The sequence below is a fragment of the Rattus norvegicus genome, chromosome 1 (genome assembly GCF_036323735.1).
Source record: "Rattus norvegicus strain BN/NHsdMcwi chromosome 1, GRCr8, whole genome shotgun sequence".
NCBI classification, from domain to species: domain Eukaryota; kingdom Metazoa; phylum Chordata; class Mammalia; order Rodentia; family Muridae; genus Rattus; species Rattus norvegicus.
This window is the reverse complement of record NC_086019.1, coordinates 235,066,380-235,083,679: the sequence shown is the minus strand read 5'-3', so window position 1 is coordinate 235,083,679 and position 17,300 is coordinate 235,066,380. Positions and strand designations below refer to the sequence as shown.

The window sequence follows — 17,300 nt, the reverse complement described above, 5'->3', positions numbered from 1 at the left end:
AGATAACATTCAATAACTTGACAACAGTGACCTTTCTAAACAAATATAGAGTGTTACAGAACCAGATGGCCCAAGATTATATTTTATTTTCCTGGCTCAAAATAAATTGCCTGCTCTACATTTGATAAAGTCGCAAAGAAAAAAGACCCTTCTGTGTCCCAGGATTTCATCAGGCCTCATGGCCAGCCAGTGCCCTTTGGTGTGAGTCAGTCAGAAGCACAGAAGCCGTGTCTTTACTCCACAGTTTAGAGTAGGGTGTAGTGAAAGGGCAAGAAGCAGGGTTTATGACATGCAATTATTCTGGCCTTCAGTAATCATTATAAACTTAGTAGATAGGTTCTGAAGAATTGGCAGATAATCCTGTGATATTGTTAAATTATGTGAGCAAGGGGATGTCTGATTTATAATTATATAAACCTGCATATTATGCATCTCTTTTTAGTGTCTGTTTTTCTTTTGTGATTTTAGGAGGGTTTTCTGAAAAGCAGAAATTTAATTCTTATTGTAAAAAAGTGTTTTTATTGTGTGTGTTTGTGTGTATGTGTGCAAGTAATGTTTGCATGTGTTCCAGGGTATACATGTAGAGATCATAGAAAAACTTTGTGGGTTCTGTTTCTTTCCTTCCACCTTTATATGGGTTCATGGGATTGAACTTGGGTTAGCCAGCTTCCATTGCAAGGGACCTTTACCCGTTCAGCTATTTTACAGCACAAAAACTTTATTTTTGACCATTCACAATGTGAATGAGGATTTTCTTGGCGGTGTTACACAAACGTTCTTAGAAAACAATTTTACAATAGATACATAAGGTGGTCTATCGTACATAATCACAATCACAGCACCTCTACAAGCTTAGTCACTCTTAAAGAATTTCAGACAGGGATAGCTCAGGTTACATGGGGTAGGCATAGAAGTGATTAAAAAGTTGAAGAAGTCTTCCTTATCATCACCTAGACTACATGATCAAAAGACACACTAGACTTGGAATTAAGAGACCTGTGTCTAAGACTTAGCCTTGCCATCTGTAAGGAATATTGAACATGTAATGTAAATGTTCAAGATTTTAGTTTTTGAAAATAAGACCTGAACAAATAGCAATAACAACAACAACAATAATAATAATAGCCTTGTTATATTTTGAGATTATTCTGAGGAAAAGTTAAGGACATGTGATACAGTGATTATCATTTGGTACTGTTTAAACAGTGATGTTTAATATATGAACAGTGTCCCACATGTCTGTTGTTCTAATGGTCAGTGAAACTAAAAAGTACGTATGCTCACCTTTATAACCACTGTCTCAAAGGACTGTCACAGTGCTGCATCAATGCACGGAAAGGTGAATATGTATTCACCAAAAAGAAAAACATCCAATGGAGTCAAAACCAGAAGTTCATTAACTTTATATCCTCTTCCATGACTCATACTCTCTTGCCTGCATTCTCTCCTGTCTCACCACTAAGCATTACCTTCTCCTGGTCTTCTTTCTAAATGTTATACTGCATCCTCAAATGTGCTGTGTACGGACACACGCACATAGACAACACAAGTGAGGGAGAGCATGTGGCTTGCTTCTTCCTGAGTTTGGATCACTTCCATTGATGTATTTTCTAGGTTCATCCATTTTTCTGCAGATTTTATTTCCCTTTATAGCTGAATAATATCCCACAGTGTTTTTTTTTTTTTTTTTTTGTTCTTTTTTTCGGAGCTGGGGACCGAACCCAGGGCCTTGCGCTTCCTAGGCAAGTGCTCTACCACTGAGCTAAATCCCCAACCCCTTCCCACAGTGTTTATGTACAATTTCATTATTTGTCTGTTGATGGATGTCTAGGCTGTTAGTGTTTCATTGTTATTGTGAATAGAGCAGCAATTCATAAATCTCTGTGATAGAATATGGAAATATTTGGGTATATGTCTTTTTAAAAATAATTGTTTACTTTATGTATATGAGTGTTTTGCCTGAATGTATGTTAGGCATACTGAATGCATGCCTGTTGCTTGTGGAAGTCAGAAAACATGTTGGATCCCAGGACCTGGAGTTACAGGCAATTGTAAGCCTATGAGTATTTGCACTGGGAACTAAACCTGAGTCATCTCTGAACCATCTCTGCAGGTAATGTTTTTGGAAAACAAAGTTTCATGTGATATATATATATATATATATATATATATATATATGTATGTATATATATGTATATGTATATATATGTATATGTATGTATGTATATGTATATGTATGTATGTATTTGTGTGTGTGTGTGTATGTGTGTGTGTGTGCAAGCTTACTTATGTTAGGGTACTTTTAGAGCCAAGAGGTCAACCTGCAGGAATTGGTTTTTAGTTCCAACATATTAATCCTGGGAATTTAAATTCAGTTCTGGAAGCAAGTACCTTTACATGTTCAGCCATCTTTCCAGCCTTGCCATGGGTTTTTCTTTATAAAAAGTAAGCTAAGTATGTTGGTCCATGGCTGTAATACAAAACTGAGGCAGAATTATGAGGTCAAGGCTAGTCTAGTCTGGGCTAGTTAGCAAGTTCCAGGCTCTCCTGGGCAAGATAATGAGGATTTATCCAAATTAGAGAAGAGGAGTTAGTAAACTGATATATCAGAATGAGGTTTTATCTAAACCTAACTAGAGAAGAGTTAGTAACCTGATTTATCCCCTTTTACTTTTTGCCATTCTGGGAGCTTGAGCATGAAGTCATTCATGTGGACTCTTATTCATATATTTCTATTTACCTCCCAACTTTGTCTATTCTAGTTTATATTAGTTTTAACCCTATTTTGTATTTCTTATTTTTATATTTTACAATTTATCTCATTGTTTTTTATAATTTGTTACATTCAAATCCGTATACAATAAGGTTAGGCTTACCCACACCATTTAAACTAATGACTTTAAAGGATTCTGAAAGTTCTTCGTTGAAATACTAATCTGAATTATAATTTTAATCTATACTCAGATTAAAAAAAATACAAAATTGCAGTATTTCTCTGTGATAAAAATAGAATGGTAATATTTTCAATTTAAAACTCCTAGAAGTCTCATATTAAAACGTAGGTTTATTAAATGATTAAATTTCAAATATATTATATATATATATGTGTGTGTGTGTGTGTGTGTGTGTGTGTGTTTCTAATTATTTAAAAAAGTCACCACCATTTATCCTCTCTTCAAGTTAGGTGTTGCTCAAGCAGTCATATATTCTGTAAGCACAGCCATACATAGAAAATCATAAAGACAGGAGACTCCCGAAAGACATGCTGTGCTGAGGTTATGACCTGTCCTTGTAGAGTACTTTTAGCTAATTGTGTGTGTGTGTGTGTGTGTGTGTGTGTGTGTGTGTGTGTGTGTGTGTGTGTGTGTGTGTAGGGAGATGGAAACAGTTAATATGCACATACCAAAGTAATAATAATATAATAAAAAAAACAAGAAGGCATTTGGGATGTAGATTGGTGGTAGAGTTAGTTTCTTGCAAGGTTGGCTTAACCATAATCACCACAAAGTGATAAGGTATGGGCACATTGACCAAAGATTTTTGAGTTTTAGAACTTATAGTCAAATTAAAAAAGAAGAAACAAGCCCTGGAAGAGTGGAGGGGAATTATGGCAGGCTGCCTTCTCTTCTGTCAGGTTTTCCTTTTAGGAATCCTTAGGAAGCCCAAAGGGTCACAGCACCAGCTTCCTGACTACTGTCATCTGTTCCATCATCACAGGCTAGTGCCAGCGGAAACCTATGGGATGCGAAGTCATAGTGCAGGCCTGAGGCTCACCCTGTACCTTCCAATTTCTGTCTACATGTGAGCTATGTTAATGTGATCCTCTGACGCCGATGCCAGCATTTTCATATTGTGGCTAAAACTGAGGTTTTCTCAGAGAATGAACATTTCTGTAAAACATTTTCCACACAGTACCTCATCCATATCCTTGAAGCTGACCAAAGCACCTGTAACTCATTAGTAAATTTCACTATGGGGTTAAAATTGATACTGATGAGATTAGAAGGATGGCATAGATACTCTGTACATTCATAAGTTCTGTGTAGCTGAGAATGTTGATAGAACCATAGCTGTTTGTCAGGGGGAACATATCATTATCGTTCCAGAAATATTGTTGACTTCAAACTCAGTGTCTCTGCTTTGGAATCGTATGTCTTGGCATCAGTAAAGGTTGCAACATCATCCTTGATGCCTATAGCTATGGTGTCCCCAATGGGACTCCCGCAGATATTAATGTTTTCTTTAAAGTTTTGTGTTGGTACATTTGTAGTCCTCATATCCCACACAGGAATGACTTCATCTCCATACCCAGTGACGAAGGGATCAGGGTTACTTGGATGCCAAGAAAATGGAATCATACCATCTCCACAACCCCTGTAGCTTTTTTCTTTGATCAGAAGGTGCTCCTTCAGCAGGAAGACCTTAGCAGTTTTGTCAAAGGGGTTGGGGATTTAGCTCAGTGGTAGAGCGCTTGCCTAGGAAGCGCAAGGCCCTGGGTTCGGTCCCCAGCTCCGAAAAAAAAAGAAAAGAAAAAAAAAAAAAGAGAGAGAGAGAAAAGCAGTTTTGTCAAAGAATCCCAAGCTGAGTGAAAGCCACTGTAGCTCTAGGCTACACCCACTTTGGGAAGAACTCATCCACCTCTGTGGAGGCTTCAGAAGAACTCCTGTGTCCACCGGGGACCACTGTTCCTTAAGTGCAGGGCCTGTAGAGCTGGGGCGAATGGCGAAGGCTGCGGAGCCGTCTTACCAAATGCCGTAACCAGCCATGTAAGATGGACAGTTGTAAGAGGTTGCTGTCGCTTGTCATTCCGCTGTTTTTATACAGATGGAGACAGTACTCACGAGAACTGGGAAGTGTTCACGCTCTGCTGGCAGTACAGGCTTGTTGGTTGTGTTCTCAGAAGTTGAGGTGGACATTTGATTCTGTCAGTTCCTAGTGTGTGACAGTGGGAACTGACTTAGTGTTTGGTGTATTGTGACCACTTACCCATCTTTCCTTACCTGCCTGTGTGTAGTCCTTAACGGAACCGATAATCCATTTTAACATGTGCTTTGGATCTAGGATTTCCTTAATTTTTTGTTATACTGATATATTCTTTACCTTTCCTAACAAATTTGAGATGTGAGAATATAATGGTGCTTCGTCAAGATTGGAGAGGGGGCCTGAGGAAAGTCACAGTCTTGATGTTTAGGTCAAATGAAGTTTCCAGTGTCTCTCCTGAAGCAGGGTTAGGATCACGAATAGAGAGCTGTAATTTTAACACCATAATCTTTTGTGTGTCAACTTTGGCTCACATTGTTGATTTTGTATATTCGATTATATCTTTGTTAATGTTCTTATAATTAAAAGTTTCATTTATTTTAACATTTATTAGAAAGTAAGATACACCTTTAATGTGGAATTATAAAATAGATTGTACTTCCAATAGAAGAGTTCCTGTGGAAAAAATAAACAGATCAGTGTTTAAAACCTGAACACAAACAAAAATCAGAGAATGTTTATATTCATAATTATGAGCACTCACCTTTGCGTACATTGTAGAATGGGGTTAGAGAGAGAAACATCATCCAGCTTCCTACGTAAGCTCCATTTGGTAGCAGGCTTGAGCAGCTGCATCGTTACCTGTGGCACTACCTTTCTGGTCCCAGTTCTGTGGGATATTGACTCTGATTGATTTTACAAAACCCTTTCTTCATTTGATATGCTCTTAAAGTTTAAAAAATATCAAAATGAATTAGTTGATTAGTTTGCTTGTGTTGGAATGAGAGTAGACAAGAAAATGGAAGATTGGTGGATAGACTGCAGTATATGCACAGGAGTCCATGAGGAGGGGGATTTTCTGTAACATTTCAACTTTTGACTTTATTTTCCTTTCTTTTTGTTAAGTAGAGGTATAGAATCTCACTCTTGTTGGTCAACAGAATGGGCTTTTACTTGGATGCTTTTGAATGAATTTATATAGAGATGCCTAAGTTTTGCCTCTACTAGTTACAAAATGAATATCACAAAAATGGTAGGCAGTTTTTCTGAAATATTAAATGAGTGAGTTGTTATAAAAGTGTGTAATTCTAATATTCTACTGTTACTTTGTTCTTTAAAATGTTTAATATTTTATAGTGAAATTATGAGTTTTCTTGTAAAAAAAACCCCAGGTAAAAATAATATAAATGTTTTCAGTTGTGCAAGGCTAATATTGACTTAAATAGGTCTGGGTTTTCATGGATGACAGCTACAGATAATTGGCTTTTTCTTCTTTAACAAAGAAAGCAGATGGAGCTGCATGTAGTTCATTGCCTTCTCTGTCATTGTAACAATAATGTATGTATTTAACTTCTGCAGTTCTTTAAGGTCAGTGCTAAATAAGCTGCCTACGTTACATACAGAGGAGTTGCAAGTGAAAGCTGAGCACATGTTTGTGTGGCAAAAGGGTGTAGAGATTGACAGAAACTTTCTTTATATAAGAAAGAGCAGTGCTGTGCAGCCCAAGGGGGCCAGACACATACATAATTTTTAAAACCATAGAGCAGATCATGAAATGACTTTTGGGAAGGGATTGTCACTTGGTGTATTTAGGTATCACTTGTTCCTTGGCTCTAGGTAAAGGGCACAGATAGACAGTCTTACATGACGAATGCACATGAAAAATTTAAGTATATTAGTAGTATATCACATGTAAGTATATTGTAGCTCAAGATCGGTCCAAATTCTATGTCAAATTATGGTTTATCAGTAACTGAAAATTTCTTCATCTGCAACTGAGTCATTATTTAACTGAGCAGAGGAGAGGCATCTATTCAATGAAGGATTTTAGGACCATGCATTGATATATTCTCTAATGAAAATACTCATTCTTCCCATGTAAATAAATTTATTTCTGGAACAATAATCGTATATGGTTGGTGGTTTCTGTTGGTAACAGCTAAGCGATCATGCTTGAAAATATTCAAAATTGTCTTTTCTTTTTGGTTGTATGAGTAGGATATTCAGGTGAGAAGACCGCTGCTGTATAAATCCCGGTGTTGTGGTTACGATGCTGGCCTTCACAGCGTATCATAGCAGTGCTTCTTACTGGGCACTGTCTGTCTGAGGTAGGGAGAAGCCCAGTGTCCTTGGCTACTGGCAGCCTCTGCTGGCCAGTCTGAAGTGTAGCACTGGCTTCTGTTCTTTACTTTATTATTTTTTAATCTTTCATGATTGTTGTCTTTGGAAGATTACTTCATTCGTTGGATATCTTCATTTATATTTGTTAAAAAGGCAACTCATCCAACATTTTCTTCAAAAAATAACATCATAGATGTGTGGATATTTCTAGAGCCTTAGGAGGAAGTCATAAATAGAAGTCTGCTTGAGAAATACTTCTAAATAGTTAAGGCAGACTCATGATCATAAATTTTAAAATAATTTCAACATCGAAAGTCTTTCCGTGCAATCGCAAGATTAGTCACTTACTTGTGGTTGACAGATAACCCTGATCCCCTGAAGGAAAGCTTTAATTCAGTGATAAGCTTGAATAACACACATTTAGTACTTTAGATTTATATAAACCAATTGCTCTAGGTGTTTTTAGGAAGTGGAAATAAATTCTTACTGTGTTTTATGAATGTGAATAACTCTGACAGATGGAAGGAAGTGGTTTTAGAGTTCTGGATATAGAGAGTTACAGGAAACTGTAATAAAACTCCAGAAGATGGCAATAAATTTTAGGCTGGTTTAATTTTTTAATTGAAGAGACTGCTATGCTATTTAATGTGATAACTATACATTTATGAAATAATTGGATTATAATAAAAAACTTTCTCTAAGAAATTAGCTCTATTTTTTGATATTTTGGTTCTTAACTCTGAATGTCTTTGCATTTTCATAAAAGATATCCCATAAAGTTTTATATAAGCCTTCTTGTTTATTCTTTAAGCGGCCACCCATGAACATTATAGTACAATGCTAGATTTGCTTTCTTCATGTCTGCTGACTCGCAGTCCAGACCTTATAAGTTGGACACATGCATTTGATAAAGCATTGTTTATCATGTCACACATTGAGTAGAAAGCTAGCAACCTAAGTTTTGCTTGCTTCAGAGAAGGAAAACGTTGAGGGGTATGCTAATGGAGAGAAAGGGAAAAAGTGCTGGACCAGGATTAGAAAAACGTAGAGTCTGTTCCTAGTTCTGCTTCTATGGCCATAGCAAGTGTACTCCTGGCTTGTTTCCCACTTTGAGAGAGTATTTGTTGTAATAATTATTTGTTGATGTGTAGAACTGCTATTAGCTATGTAAAACTCTTGAGTTTTTCTGCTACAGAATAAAATGCCAACAGTTTAAATTTAGGATATCTTTTAAAACAGCACCATGTCCTCTATTATTATATGCCAAGAGCTACTTTATGAATCTTACATTTAAAACTTTTTGTTCTTTTCGCTAGTTTTCTAGTTCAAGTAAGCACCTTCATCTTTCCATTGAAGAGGGTTGTTCTGCTTTCTCACCTCTGCTACCGTCTTGCTCTTTGCTTCTGCACATGTGCTTGTGCTGGGAGACGGAGCCTCAGTTGAAAAGATGACCATGTCAGATTACCACCCATTAAAAGCAGCCACTAAAATATTCTGTCAACTTTGTCCCTGTTGGGGGGCCAATCTTAATTGATGCTTGCTGTAGGAGACCCAGCACACTGAGGTCAGGGCAACTCCTGAGCAGGTGGTCTTGTATAAGAAATCAGGCTGAGCAAATAAAGAAGAGCAAGCAGGCAAGCAGCATTCCTCCACAGTGTCTGCTTCACCTCTTGTCTTCCTTTAATGTTGGGCAGTAATGTGGTAGTATAAACCAAGTAGCCAGATTCCTCCCTAAGTTCCTTTTGGTCATGATGGTTGATCACAGCAGTAGAAAGAAAACAAAGGTGGTTTTCATCTTTCTCAAACTCTGTTGTTCAAAAGTAGTCAAGTCTTCCTCCTAATTTAATTTATTTTTCCCCCCTATCTTGCCACTCTGTTTTGCTGTATATGACATCTTTTATTACCAAGGACAGGGTCCTGAACATGCCCTCTCTTTGTAATCAAGCTCCTGGAGAATAGCATAATACTTTTGCGTTAGTGGTTACTACCTAAGGATATATTTATTGAGTTGGTTTTTTGTTGTTGTTGTTGTTGTTTTTTTAAGATTTTATTTATTTATTGAATATAAGTACACTGTAGCTGTCTCCAGACCCACCAGAAGAGGGCATCAGATCTCATTACAGATGGTTGTGAGCCACCATGTGGTTGCTGGGATTTGAACTCAGGACCTCTGGAAGAGCAGTCAGTGCTCTTAACCGCTGAGCCATCTCTCCAGCCCCCGTTGTTGTTTTTGTATTTGCTTCAATATAAACGTTGGATAAGAATTGTCAGATTGTTAGGGTATTAACCTGCTGGTGAAGCAGTGGTGTTCTGATTTATAGAGCTGAAGAATTCAAATTTCAGGCCTTTGAGAAAAGTCTTGGGAGAAGAATCACCCAAAGGTTATTTTCATCGTATATTTCATTGAAGCTCCCCGTTCATTTAATTAGCAGCCAAGCTTTTATATATAACATAGCTCATTGTCAACAAATACAGCGTAAAAAGGTGTTAGAGATGGTAGAGGTAAGAGAGAGACTGTCTCACTGGTACACAGTGAAAAAATTGTATTTTTACTTATTCTCAAACAAATTGCAATTGTTTCTTCAATAGGTGAATTATCAGGCATTCCCACCAATGTATATGTCTTTATCATATATTTAATTGCTTTTAACTAGTTAGTTGAGACTAGTTTCAAATTGTAGCCTAGACTGACTACAAAATCATAATTCTCCAGCCTTAGCCTCTAAGTGCTGCAATTTATAAAAGAAATCCATAACAACGCTGTATTTTATTCATTCATTTTATTACCTATAATTTACTCATAATGTAATTTACCAATAATATATATATATATGATTTTTGACAAGTATGTAAATCATTTAATCATTTAACATAGTCCTAATCAACGTATCTGAACATGGGTTTTTGTGTGTCTAGTCGCAGCTGCTCAGGAGGCCGAATGTGCGATTAAGTTGCTTGTCTTAGGACTCCACCCAAGGCTCTCATATACACTAGGCAGTGTTCTACAGTCCGGTCTGACATAAAGCCCTTTGTTATGCTTTACCTTTATACAGAGTTTTTCAGACTGCCCTTGAACTCATTCTGTAGCCCAAGAAGGCCTCCAAATGGTAAGCCTCTTGCCTCACCTTCATGAGTAAATGGCATTACAGGCCTATGCCACCAAGTTTCATATAAAAATTTATGGTTGTTACTATTTCATTTACTATAGATATGTTTCCTTTTCACAGGATGGCATGTGATGACCCTGGAAATGATATATTTTTTGATTTACTTAGACATTCTTTAGTGTGTCACACTATTGTTTTAAAAATTTATAATAGAGTTATATATTTTAAAAAAGTTTATTTCTGTTTTATTTTGTATACTGAATGGTATATATTAATGAACTTATGGATGCAATTATGTGTACTTAATATTTTGTCTTCTCTTTTCATTGTTCTTGACACCTTTTATATCTTTACCATGCTATTTTTATTGCTGTAACTCTGTAATATAGTTTGAAATCTGGAATAATGACACACATAGCATTGTTTTTTTTCTCAGGATTTCACACACACTCTCAGGCAAAAGTTTCATATATATATATATGTGTGTGTGTGTATGTATATATATTTAATAATTTAAGAAATATTGGTTGTAGATCTGTAAGAATCTTGTAGAATTTTGTTGTGAGTTTTTGAGTTTTTTTTAGGCCTGGTCTTTGCTTTTAGTCAGAAGGATATTCACTACATTTTGATTTTCATATTTGTTTTGGGTCTATGTTTTGTGTGTGTGTGTGTGTGTGTGTGTGTGTGTGTGTGTATACATATATACACATATATACTTTGTTGAAATATTGACCATTTCCAGACTTTGTCTGGTGGACTTTTGGTGTCTCTTTACACAGTAGTATAATATCTGCAAATGGGGACAATTTAGTTATTTTCTGTTTGTATCACTTTTTCCCCATTCTCTTGTCATTTCTTTTATTGTATCTTTTACTTGTTTTGGTATTCCAGTGATACTGGCTTCATAGAAGTAGTTTGAAAGAGCTGCTTTTGTTTCTGTTTTCTTTTTTTAAATAATTTAAGAAATATTGGTTGTAGATCTGTAAGAATCTTGTAGAATTTTGCTGTGAGTTTTTTAGGCCTGGTCTGCTCTTAGTCAGAAAGATTTTTACTACATTTTGATTTTTGTATTTGTTTTGGGTCTGTCTATGTTGTTGATCACTTCTTAGTGTATCTTTGGTGGTTTAGAGTAATAGAAAAACTTGTCTGGTTCTTTTATAATTTATTGGAATACAGGCTTATAAAGAATGCCCTTGTAATTGCTGAATGTTTCTTTTTGTATCTATTGTAATAGTTTCTTGTTCAACACTGATTTGTTAATTTGGGTCCTGCGTGGTATTGGTACAGACACAGGCAGGTAGATCAATGGAATAGAATTGAAGACCCAGAAATGAACCCACACACTTATGGTCACTTGATCTCTGACAAAGGAACTAAAACAATCCAGTGAAAAAAGACATCATTTTCATCAAATGGTGCTGGTTCAACTGGTGGTCAGCTTGTAGAAGAATGCAAATTGATTCATTCTTATCACCTTGTACAAAACTCAAGATCAAGTGAAACAAGGACCTCCACATAAAACCAGATAGACTGAAACTAATAGAAGAGAATGTGGGGAAGTGCCTCGAACACATGGGCATAAAGGAACATTTCCTGAACAGAACAGCAATAGCTTATGCTCAAAGATCAAGAAAATTGATCTTAAAATCTTTTTTTTTTCTTTTCTTTCGGAGCTGGGGACCGAACCCAGGGCCTTGCACTTGCTAGGCAAGCTCTCTACCACTGAGCTAAATCCCCAACCCTTAAAATCTTAAATTTGCAAAGCTTCTGTAAGTTCAAGGACACTGTCAATAGGACAAATGGCAACCAACAGGTTGGGGAAAAAAATCTTTACCAATCCTACACCCGATACACACAAAGAAATCAGAGAATCAAATAACCCTATTAAAAATGAGGTATAGAGCTATACAAAGGATTCTTAACCGAGGAATATCAAATGGCCACAAAGCCCCTAAAGAAATGTTCAACATCCTTAGTCATCAGGGAATTCCAAATCAAAAGAACCCTGAGATTTCACTTCACACTAGTCAGAATGGCTGAGATCAAAAACTCAGGTGACAACAGATGCTGGCAAGGATGTGGATGAAGAGGGACACTCCTCCATTGTTGGTGGTTTTGCAAGCTCGTACACCCACTGTAGAAATCAATCTGGCAGTTCCTCAGAAAATTGGACATAGTACTACCTGAGGACCCAGCTATACCTCTCCTGGACATATATCCAAAAGATGCTCCAACATATAACAAAGACACAAGCTCCACTATGTTCATAGCAGCCTTATTTATAATAGTCAGAAGCTGGAAAGAACCCAGATGTTATTTATCAGAGGAATGGATTCAGATAATATGGTACATTTACACAGTGGAGTACTACTCAGCTATTAAAAACAATGACATTCTTAGGCAAATGGATGGAAATAGGAAATATCATCATGAGTGAAGTTACCCAATCACAAAAGAACACATCTGATACTTACTGATAAGTGGATATTAGCCCAGAAGCTCAGAATAATCAAAATACAATATACAGATTGCATGAAGCTCAAGAAGAAAAAAGCCGAAAGTGTGGATGCTTTAGTACTTTTTAGAAGGGGGAACAAAATACTCACAGGAGGAAGTACGGAGACAAAGTGTGGAGCAGAGACTGAGGGAAAGGCCCTCCAGAGACTGCCACACATGAAGATCCATCCCACATGCAGCCACCAAACCCAGACACTATTGGGGATGCCATGAAACGCTTGCTGACAGAAGCTTGATATAGCTGTCTCCTGAGAGGCTCTACCAGAGCATGACAAATACAGAGGTGGATACTTGCAGCCAACCGAGGGACTGAGAATATGGTCCCCAGTGGAGAAGTTAGAGAAAGGACTGTTTTAGCTGAGGGGGTTTGCAACCCCATAGGAAGAACAACAATATCAACTAGCCAGACACTCCAGAGCTCACAGGGACTAAACCACCAACCAAAGAATACACATGGAGTGACCATGGCTCCAGCCACATATGTAGCAGAAGATGGCCTCATTGGACATCAGTGGGAGGAGAGGCCCTTGGTAGAGGATGGGGTAGAGATGCCCCAGTGTAGAGGAATGCCAGGGTGGGTAGGCAGGAGGGAGTGGGTGAGTGGGTTGAGGAGTACCCTCAGGAGGAAGGGGGTTGGGAGATGGAATAGGGGGTTTCAGGAATGGAAACCAGAAAAGAGGATAACATCTGAAATGCAAATATAGGAAATATCCAAAAAAAGAAAAGGAAAAAATAAGAAAAAAAGGAGAAATAAGCGTTTAGCTTTCTTTGTTTCTATTTCATTAGTCTCCACTTGGATTTTTATTATTTATTCCTGTCTACTAAACATTTGTTACTCTTATTGGTTTTCCTCCCCACGTGACTTGTGCATTTTTGTCTTGCAGCTTTCAGTTCTTTCTTTGTTCTGTACTTTTAGTGTTGTAACTTTAGTGTCTTGTGGAGAGTTTTTTTCCTAGTCTTATTTATTTGGAGTGCTTCTGATGTCTCATGAGTATATCTTCTTATATATTTATAACTTGATAGTTTGACATTTTTCCACAGTATCTGCATGTTTATTTGTTTGCTTCCATTTTTTTTTTCATATTCTTGCTTGTGTGGCTTAATGCTCTTGTTATCTCCAAGTCCTGATTATTCTATCTTCTACTTAATCCAATATGCCTGTAAGGTTTTTTCCTGCATTTTCTAATAGGTTTGTTGAGATTTTTAGTCTTGTCTTGAATTTTTTGTGTTCATACTACTTATTTATTTTTTCTTGAATTGTTTTCAAATCCTGAATTGTTTTTCTCATTTAGTCAATCTGTCTTGCCTTGGATGTCACTTAGGTGACATCCTTACTCTCCCAATTGAGTTGACTTTTCTTAAACTCTAAATTCTTAATGAAGTTTATGGTTGGACTTTAAATTCTTGGGTTCATCTGGGTAATTCTTCTTGAAGAACAGTTCTGTAGGATTAGTGGATTTGGAGGGGAACATAAAGTCTTTGTCTCTCATATTGTTTATGGTTTTTGCATTGAGATCTGGACATATTTTAGTTGTGAGTCTGATGTGATATTCTAGGATGACTCTTTTGAGTGGAGGTTTTTGTCCTTGTTGTGGCCAGTACTGGTTTATTTTAGATCAGTTTTTTAAAATTAGTAAGTTAGTCAGTTAGATAGTCAGGGTCGATTTTCAATTACTGGTATGAGTAACTCCAGTCCATTGTAAAGTATGTAAGAGTGGTGAGGCAATAAGAGGCTGGATTTACGTGGCCTGGTGTGCAAGTTGTGCTACCCAAGCTGTACCTGGGAGTGTGGGGATCACATGGAAGGGGTATGAGGCTCTCACCAGATAACTCTACCTATATCATGTGTGACTAAGGCCAGGCCTAAGACTGAGATAATATGGGGAGTTGGGGTTTCATGGACTCGACAGGCCGGGATGGTAAGTAGGATCTGTGACTGGGGCCAAGTGTGCTGATGGGTAATGGGGCAGGTACAGTAAAGTCCACATGACCCATGTCAAAGATCTGTGCTAAGTTTTGTGATTTGGAAAGATGTAAGCTAGGGAACCAGGCAACGCATCAGATTCCATGGAAGTAGTGAATGTGAGGTCCATGATGTTCTCACAGGGAGGGAGGACGCTGCCTCGGTGGGCTAGGTTCAGGCAGACTTTTCAGATGGGGCTAGTGCACACACGGGGTGTGTGACCCATTCCAAACTTGGAGGCTGGAAAAGGTGCAAGTGAGTCCTCAGGACTCACCGAGTGCATCAGGAGGCACAGGATGAGCCCTATGTAAGCTTGGAGGTTGAGAAGAGGTGGCTTGTTTATATTATTGTATAACAAAGTCAGAAAATTCCTTCTTTCTAGGCACGGTGACTCATGCTTTTAATCTTAACACTTAGGATGCATAGGTAGATTTCTGTGAATTGGAAGCCAGCCTGGTCTACATAGTGAGTTCTAGCCTGTCTCAAAAATAAAAACAAACAGAACAAAAATTTTCCTTTCCTCCTGGTGCCTACCATACCCACGACACAGGTTTGATGCTCTATTCTATTTACTGTACTTAGGTGATGTAAGTGTTGTGGTGCATACCTGTAATTCAGCACTTGGAAGTTGAAGAAGGACGGATCAGAAGTTCAGGGTCCCCCTCAGCTACATGGCAAGTTTAAGTTTAGGGTGAGGTACCTCAGAAGAAACGGACAATAACCAAAATAAAGCCCCTATGTTTAAAACTATTCTAAATAATACCATCAAAGGGAAGACTTTATATCCATTTCAATTGTTCGTTAAATTAGGACTTGACCTGGTGGGATGGGTCGATATATATATATCTCCAAAGTACATTTTATGAAATTTTGAATAAGGTTGATAAAATGCTCTTTTTTTATTGTGATAATGTTTGTTAAAGACCTTATGGAGAGTTGTCAATTTGAGTTAAGAGAATAAAAATGATAAACTGTAATAATAATAAAATACGCTGGTGAGATGCAAACAGGGTTTTGCTCTCTTAATATACTATTAAAAGTATTGTAACTTTAACTTTACCATGAGCTTTGTAGCACTTGTTACTTATATTTTGTTTATGTTTTGTTGAGAATCTGATTCTTTATTTTGGAGAAGCTTTGTACCTTACAAATCTTTTAGCATATCCTTGCTTTGATAAATATTGAATGTCATTTATTAGAATAACAAACATCTAAAACTATGCTAAAATTTTAAATTGCACAAAATGGGATCTCATAAGGCGCTTAAACAGATCCTTTTTCGTTTTCCTTCTTATAATAGTCATGAACTTGAATTTTCTCTTCTGTTTAAATTTGCTAATGTTCTCTTTGAAGTGAATACCACCTACATAATGATATAACACGAATCAGTACCTGTAACTAAATCATTAAATGCATTGTGGATACTTTGCATGGCTACGTTTTATGAAGTATCTCACGCCATGAGCTGCATTTGCATTTCTTTACTGTATGGAATGACTTTAAAAGCCAGGGAACAAATTACTCTCTTAATGGCAGCCATGGGGGTGCTACTTTAATGCATATTTTAAATAAATAATAAAGAGAAAGAAATAAAATGAAATTGTACATCTCAGCTGGATATTATAACTAAAAATGCTGGATTTGATAAATTTTGATAACCTGTCATCTTATAACCTGTTGTCTTAAGGAAAAGTCATCTGTGAGAACATTAAATGTATTAAAGTCAGACTGCAATGGGATTTTGAAAGACCTGCATAGCTCTCTGTTATACATACAGTACATGCAGACTCTTTGTTAAGAAATTGAATGATCATAAGTCTCCTTCATTTCTCACTGTAGAAACAAATATGCATCCTTGGGAGTGGTGAGGAGTTCGAAGTACTTGGAGCTTGTGTTAGTACAGATTACTGGTGGCTTGTAATTAGTATATCCTAATGGAATTGGTGATGTAAAATATTGTTTGCAAATTTTATCACATTCCCTAATATCATCCCTAAGCTTGCCTTTGGGAAGGGAGGTAAAGAGTTCTAGGAGTCTATGAAATCTTGCCTCAGCATAAGATATAAAAGAGTGAAATGACTAAATGATACAGATAACATTTTATCATGATTTTAGTTTATCAGTATCAATTTTAATGCTGAGAACACTAAGGTTGAGCTTTAAAAATACATTTTGTGGTTTTCAAAAACATAGTTCCATCAGATTTAGAGATACCTAGCGTGTTAGGATAATGGCTGCAGACTACTTCACTAGCCTGTTAAACCTGTAGGTGACACATTCAGCAGATTTGTTAGTTTCATATAGTCATCTATTGAGGCATAACAGTACTTTTTCTCTTAAGAAATTATTGACTCAACCATTAAATTTGATTTGTATTTCATTATAAGAAAACTTTGAATTTTGATGTAAAATTAGTGTAATATGATTCAACTTTGCAGCCTTCTACCTTCTCAATACTTTTTGGTTTTTAGCCTGTGTCTTCTATAATCTAACAAAGCTGGCAAATTGGTTTTTTCCCTCCAGGACACTAGAAGGCAAAAGTGGGATTCTTGGTGGGACTCCTTTGGACTACTCTGTTTTGAAATCGAAACACATTTTAATAGATTCTTTCC

At 36.9% G+C, this 17,300-nt stretch overlaps 1 protein-coding gene and 1 pseudogene across 11 annotated transcripts in view; one reads left to right on the top strand and one right to left on the bottom strand.

Annotated features, from left to right (window-relative positions):
* The window catches only part of Rfx3 (regulatory factor X3), a 259,528-nt gene that overhangs the window by 39,310 nt on the left and 202,918 nt on the right, over nucleotides 1–17,300 (top strand). The window lies entirely within an intron of this gene.
* Nucleotides 3,644–4,439, bottom strand: Thoc3-ps1 (THO complex 3, pseudogene 1; annotated as a pseudogene).